The sequence below is a fragment of the Chenopodium album genome, chromosome 7 (genome assembly GCF_948465745.1).
Source record: "Chenopodium album chromosome 7, dcCheAlbu1.1, whole genome shotgun sequence".
Classification (NCBI taxonomy): domain Eukaryota; kingdom Viridiplantae; phylum Streptophyta; class Magnoliopsida; order Caryophyllales; family Amaranthaceae; genus Chenopodium; species Chenopodium album.
Window position 1 is genome coordinate 21231532 of NC_137840.1, and position 7836 is coordinate 21239367.

The window sequence follows — 7836 nt, forward strand, 5'->3', positions numbered from 1 at the left end:
ACGGAAAGCAACTCATGCATGAACCTAAGACATGGTCATGGTGACATATACAAAGTGTGTACTAAGACTAGTGAGTGTAGGTGACATGTTAAGACTTGTGTCACGACCATGGAACTAAGTGCTTAGACTCAATTAAGGACTAAATATGGATACCGCCATTAAAAAAATAATCAAACTAATTAATAAACTGTTTAATTAGACTCGACGTGATGACTCAAGCAATAAACTGGACTGTCGCTAAAGCAACAGAACTGTCGGCACACACTGAAATGCAGCGCCAGACGACAGGGTCGTCGCCAGGCGTTGCATAGCAGTGTTTGGCACCACATCCAAAACCTCTACGCCATTGCCAGAACATTAATCTGGGACTGTTTCAAGTATTTTTACTTTAAAGGGACATTCCTACAGTCGTACTAAGTCAGTTTGATTGATTTATCAGACTTTAATTACTCGTATTAATTAATTAATTAAGCAAAATCCTTTATTCATTAATTAGTTTATTTAGACTTAATCACAAGTCAAACAAACGGTTAGTGTAAACACACATAGGTTATGCACGAGCAAAGAATGCACAAGAAGTCAAGTAGTCACAATATGATGCAATTTGTTTGCAACCTAAACATGGCTCTAGTTCTCTAAAGTTCAAGGATATAGGTTATTCAAAGAGGGTCCATGGTTATGAGTCTGGATGCATCACATGGAAGCCTTACCTTTGGAAGGGTTGGCGCCTGTGGATGGGACCCCGCAAGTTAAACTTGTTTCCACAGTTTGGTGGATTCACAAACTTGGATGTACCCGTCGTTGCCATGAAAGTCCGATTAGGTAGATGGAGTGTGAAACCCCAGTGGGTTGTGACCATATGTACAACACATATGGGTTTCAGAAAAGAGAGAAAAACTCAATCAGGAAGTAGAATCGAGCTTAAAGTGATAGAACCAGTCAAAACAAGAAGGCAGAGTTTTGGCTTGGTATTGAAAGAGCACGACGCGAGACAATAGAGTCTGTCGCAAAACAATAACTCCATCGTTAGACGACAAGGTTGTCTTTATGCGACGAACTCTATTTTCTCAGTGCTAGTTCCTACAGGCCTCAGCAGCTTTCTGTGTTCTTAGAATTTTCTAGTTTTTGCAATATTATTTCAATTCTAGTTGTGAAAGATATTTCTCAAATTTCCTACGTGTAAGAATCCTATGTTTTTTTACCTATTTCGGATGGTCTATCCAATGAGGACCATTTTTATGCATATGACAATAATGTTAATCAAAATTACGCACATGAAATACTTAGAAATTTTTTAGTCTCATCCGCTCATTTTAAATCATAGCCAAAATAAATTTCAGGAATCAAAATTGAAATCCTCCCCCGTGGAGTCGCCAAAAACTGTAGGGAATATTTCAAGCATTACCACAAACTTGAACCCCACTGTGATCATACACTTAAGCATTGTGGCATCCAAAGGGATATAAGCAAGAGCAAAAGTGTCGCCAACAAGTTATAGGAACTTTTAAACCGTTCACATGGTGAAGGTTACACCCCTTAACGATCCATGAGATCGTGAACTCCCATAGGTCTGGAACGATCCATGAGATCGTGAACTCCCATAGGTCTGGAACCATGGCTGGTGTTTGGGGATGAGGGTATGAATCCAATTTAAAAGAGAAAGAACTCGCCCTATAAAATAGGCCTCTACTTTATTCTACTCGTATTCATGTGCACTTTTTTACTAACATGCAATCATTAGGTTAACCTTGAACCTGTTTAGCCTATGTTGGTTGAATATTAATGCACAAATAAACCTATTATTGGCGATCACTTGAATTACAATCATATTAACCTAAACAATATTATTATCTTATTAAGCGTGATTACAATTACCAATTCCCTTTAAACATGCATAAAAGGTGTCATCAAGCAATAACAATAAATAACAAACATAAAGCAACATAATTATAATTAGCATAATTATAATCATAATCAAAATATTCATGTTAAAGCATAATATTAATAGCAAGATCCTAGGCATGATACTAACAAGATTAATAACAAATCCTAGCATGTCACTAAACATCAAAGATCAAAGCTTCCTAACATGGTACTAACATGATATTAGAAAGCATAAAAGGCATCCTAAAAATGATTCTAGAAAGCAATAATAACATCCTAACATGATGCTAGGAATCATCAAAATATTCTAAGCTTGATTTCTATATCAAAAGATCAATGAAACAATTAAATTACTTGCTTCGATACCTCGTATCTCTTTCTAATAACAAAATACACGCGGTAGTAAACTTCAATAAAATATTAAAGAATTAAATTAAATAATTGAAGAAAGAGTTAAAAACTTTAGACTGAATTTGGGAACAAACCCTTAGAAGGTATCAACCTTTCACGTCTAGGGAGAAGGCAACTTCGAACTTGGCTAGGTGTGTCTAGTGCTAATGAGTGTTGAATTGTGTTTTTAAAAGGTTAGTCTAGAAAGAGGGAGAGAGAATAACCTTTAGCTTAGAGAGAGATAAGAATTAGAGAATTCTCGTTATTAAAAATGGAGGTCCAAGGACCCTATATATAAGAAAATAGTCCGGAATTGATAGAAAAGAGTTAGAATTCGAAAAGGATAAAACAACATCATGTCGCCAACGACAGAGCTCGTTGCCAGGCGACGAACTTGACATCAGACAATGCAAGAGATTTTCAACACGTTTTCCACACGTAATCCACTTTTCAATATAATTAAGTTGTAAAATCCATTTTAGGGGTAAAATTGAAATTTCATTAAAACACTTATTATGTTCTAAGTAAAACTCTAATACATAATTATCAATCCTAATTCTCTTAGGATTTAAGAGAACCTTCTAGACAAATCCAGAAGACTATAATCAATCTTACTAGTTTTAGGAATGATAATTTATAATAAGCCCTCCTCTAGATCATCGGGCTGCATATAAGAACCAAACCGGGCCCAGTTTAGTACTTTGGCCATAACTTCCTCATTATTCATCGGAATTGGGCTTTAAATATATCGTTGGAAAGCTCTTTTCAAGACCCATCAAACTACGCAATTATTGGACCCTTGTCATGGACCAAAATGAACTGGACAGGCTATTTTATAAAATAGAGCAGGTTTTCGAAAACAGAAAGAAAGTTTTTTTTATAAAAACTAACCGCAACACTAGACTTTTCAGACTTTCACTTCATTCGATTATGATTCGACACAAAAGGTATTCATCACTGGGTTTGGTTTTAGGGAGACACAAATGGGTGTCTTCAGATATCTAATAGGTTAAGATCTCGGCCTCTGAGACCTACGTAGGGTAATGGATTAAGCATTTGCGTTGTTGGTTCGACTTTGCATATTTTTATAACTTTAACCTTCGTCAACATATGCTGTTTGAGCACTTTTACTATCATTCTGATTTTGTTGCTCATTCTCATGAACTTCGTCGAGTTCGATTTTCCTCCCACTTGCCATTTTGGACATGTGCTCCTTCTCAAAAAAGACACCATCGGGAGCAACAAACACTTTGTTCTCCGATTTGTTGTAGAAGTAATACCCTTTGGTTTCTTTTCGGTAGCCAAAAAAGTAAACCTTATAAGATTTGGGATGAAGTTTGTCAGAAATCAATTTCTTGACATATGCTTCGCACCTCCATATCTTTAGAAAAGACAACCTAGAAGGTTTCTTCGTCCATAATTCATATGGAGTCTTTTCTACAGCTTTCGATGGAGCATGGTTCAGTGTTAGTGCCGCAGTTGAAAGTGAGTGTCCCCAAAAAGAGATAGGAAGATCACTAAGACCCATGGTTGATCGTACCATGTCTTTTAAGGTTCGATTTCTCCGTTCGAATACTCCATTCTCATGATGGAGTTACCGTAGGTGTCAGTTCTGAAAGTATGCCATGATCTTTCAGCTGGCCATCGAATTCTTGGCTCAAGTATTCACCACCTCGATCCGATAGAAGGGCTTTGATTTTCTTGCCAAGCTGATTTTTAACTTCACTCTGAATTTCTTTGAACTTGTCAAACGATTCTGATTTATGCGACATGAGGTAGACATAGCTATATCTACTATAGTCGTCTATGAAGGTGATGAAATATCGTTATCCATTTCTTGTGGCGGAACTCATTGGTCCACATACATCGGTATGTATTAGACCCAATAAGTAACTTGTCCTTTCTCCCAACTTGGAGAATGGATACTTTATCATCTTTCTTAATAAGCATCTTTCGCAATTCTCAAAAGATTCTAAATCGAAAGAGTCTATAACGCCTTCTTGTAGAAGCTTCTTGATGCGTTTGATGTTAATGGGGCCAAGACGACAATGCCACAAGTAAGTTTAAATATTGACTCCATGGTCTTAGATCTTTTGGTATTATAACAAACAATTTTGTCTAAACACACAAAAGTGTCATTTCCATAAATATTAACAAGACATGAAACAAAAGTCTTGCGATCAAAGTTAAAACGACGTCCAACGTCATAAGACCAAAGTATGGTAGATAAAACTTAAATAGTTTTAGAATTTAGAAAAAAACACATGAGATTACAAGCTTTCTTTGGATAGATTATCTTCATCTTCCACTTGTGTACTCCTGTCCACTTGAAAAGCGCCACTCACTTTATTCCTAAAATAGGAGCATAAAGTGAGTCAATTTTCCGGTATCTAATACCTTATAAATTGCTTATATTCAAGTGTCAAGACCATACCTGAGATTGAGGCACCTCTTCCTCTTGCCACATCTTCTAGATACTCGCTACATTCTCTTTTGTAGTGACTTTGCTTACTACAATAGAAGCAGCGCATCTTAGCCTTGTTCTTGAACTCCTTCTTCTTAGGCCTTAAAGCAAACTTAGTCGCCTTGCAAGAATAGGTTTTCTAGAGCTCTATGACAACTTCCTTCTAGGACAGTTTGTTCCAATTGCTGGTAAGTCACATGTTAATTGCAACGTATCCCGATTGGAGTGAGCTTAAAATCACATGAGCCGCTTGCTCATCCTTCATCGGCCTACCAATCAAATCCAGATGGTTAAATATCCTTGTCATATTTTTCACATGGGCTTGAAGTGGCATCCCGAGTCTAACTCTTGCACTATAGACCCTAGCCCATACTTTTTGCCTCTCTTTGCTGAGACACCCATCTTGCGGTGGCTTGATCCTCATGTTAGATAGCGACCTAGTCACTTCCTACACAAGTCCATCATAGCTACCCCTGTCGCTCTTTGTGACCCTCATATTGACCACATCTTTAAGAGTCTTGAGGAGTACATCCGTAAGGTAGTTGGAGAATTTCTTCTTCCACTGTTCCGGAATGGAGTTTGCCTTGAGTCACGAGACCCTCTTGCAATCGTAACTCCACTCCTCATGAGCTTCATCGCTCATAACCCCTTTTAAGTAGAAACGCGATATAGGTGTATCCAAAATATGTTCTAGGTAGCAATTGCGGAGGGTCATACGGAGTTCTTCCTCCCATTCCTTGAAGTTCACCAAATTCAAGATAAATGGTAACTTTTCTGGAAGATCTGGGAATATTAGATTGTTGTTGATAGTTGAACACAAGATTCTACAATTAAAAGAATTTTAATAAAAAAACCATTCATGATACTTAAATAAGATTGAATTTTAATTCATGCATATTTCAAACTTATTTAACGTCTTATTTACACATAAAATTATCCCTATTTTGTGAAAATAAGTCGATTCCAATATCCAAGGAAACAAAAAGTGGCTAAACATGCTTTGTCTTGTCTTATCACTCAATCTCCCAAGGTAAGCAACACTTTGCTAATGGCTCCAAGCCACTCTTGGTTGAATAAATCGTCGCATCTAATGCTCTCTCAACAATTTATTCACTTTTCCGCGACATGTTAAGACTCCATCATTCATATCGTTGGGTACAACAAAAACCAACTTGCATATTTAGTATGCCTTATGAGACTAGGGAGTAGTAGTGATGCCTTGCTTTGGTGTAGCCCATCACTACTCTCAATAGGTCGTTAAGTGTTGTTTTGGAATGACAGTTTCACTCAATATTTTAGGGACTTAGGGCTTCTATGTTGGTTGATTTAAGTGAACTTACTCAATCATCACAACATTTAAAATCCTAAACATGCATCTAACATATAATTCATATATAAATGATCATAGATATGTAAAGCATAAGCATTTTAATGCATATTGGCAACTAGCATGACCCCTTGAATTCATCAAGTCTTCAAAGGTCTTCTTTTGCAACTTCATGGCTTTGTCTTCCAAGAAACTCCGTCTTCAAGACTTGACCAAAATTATGCAACTACTAGTATCTACGGTTAGGACTAATCTAAATATTAAGGTACAAAATTACTCAACGGTACGCAGACCGGATTTAGATTTACAAAAATACATCATGGATCGCAGTCTTTATTTTCTATCCTAATCGGGCCCCAATAGTTGCCATTTTATAAAACATGTGAGAGAATAAACATTCCATTCATCCATTCACTATTTGTGAATGGCCCATGCATTTTACAACGATAAAACAAGTAACAATGCATAAACACGAGATAACTAGTAACTAATCTAGGTGGTTCATCCAATTAACACGCTTAATTAAAACTATATTTTGAACCATTTATGTAAACAAGCGTAATTAATATTTGAAGCTCCCACAAAATTCCGCATCCAACTTAATTTATCCAATTAATTAAGCCGATAAAACCCAATTATTTGCCAAAATAAACTTTTCAAATGCCGCTCATAAAAGCGAGGCCTAGCATCTAAAATTTATTAAAATAATTTAAACAAAATTAAATTAATAAAATAATTAAAACTGAAAATAAGAAAACACGAGGACAACCGTACTTAAGTGGTTCACGCACTACATACGTGCCATATGAAAGTCAAGGTTGTCTAGCAACCCCATACTATACTGCTTGGCGCATGTGCCTTCACCACCCCACGTAGCACTAGCTAGGTAGAGCCTAGTAGCGTTTGCTACGGGTTACTAGGTGCTAGGCACAAAGCCACGGCTGCTTGCCCCTTTGCACCAAAACACAAGCACACACATGCACTCAAACACGTTCAATGTGAACACTCTAAGCGGCTTACTCATGGCAAGCCACAAGGCTTCCATGGTGCGCCAAGGAGTGCACACACAGCAGCCCCATACACGACACACAGCAGCACCAATGATCGAGACACCCGAGCAGCATCGGCAACCCATGGCTGCGTTAGCAGTCTGGCTGGCCGAGACCTAATTCGGGGCTTCTTCGACCTTGATTTATGGTGCTCATTCCTCGGGAAAAATCCCGATTTTGTGTGACATTATTAATCAATTCTAAATTAATATTAGAATGAATTAATTTTACGGAAAAATGAAAATATAACAAGTACAACTTATATAAATTCATCCAAGTGCATAAAACCAAAACTTATTCCAAGAACCATTTTTTAATAAAATTGGTTTAACTTGGTGCAACAAAAATAAGAGAGCAATTACTCACTATTAATTTAATTAATTTAAATTAATCTTGAGATTTTGACAAAATAAAAGGGAGTTGGAAAAATGAACATAAGTTCAATAAAGATTCCAACTTTAATACTTGTGAATCCTTGAAAAATTATATCTTCCAATATGAAGATAAACCAATTTCTATCGCAAGTTTCAAACTTTATGATTCCAATCAACTTAAAAATAGTTAAATCAACGAAGTTTAACAAAAATTCATGGAATTTAGTAACTCAAGTTTCAATCACTTAACATAATTAATGATTGAATCTTTATTACTTAGAAGCCTCAAAAAACAAAAATTTCACACTTAATGAAATTAATTTGCAATTCTGTGAAAAAAAAAAAAAA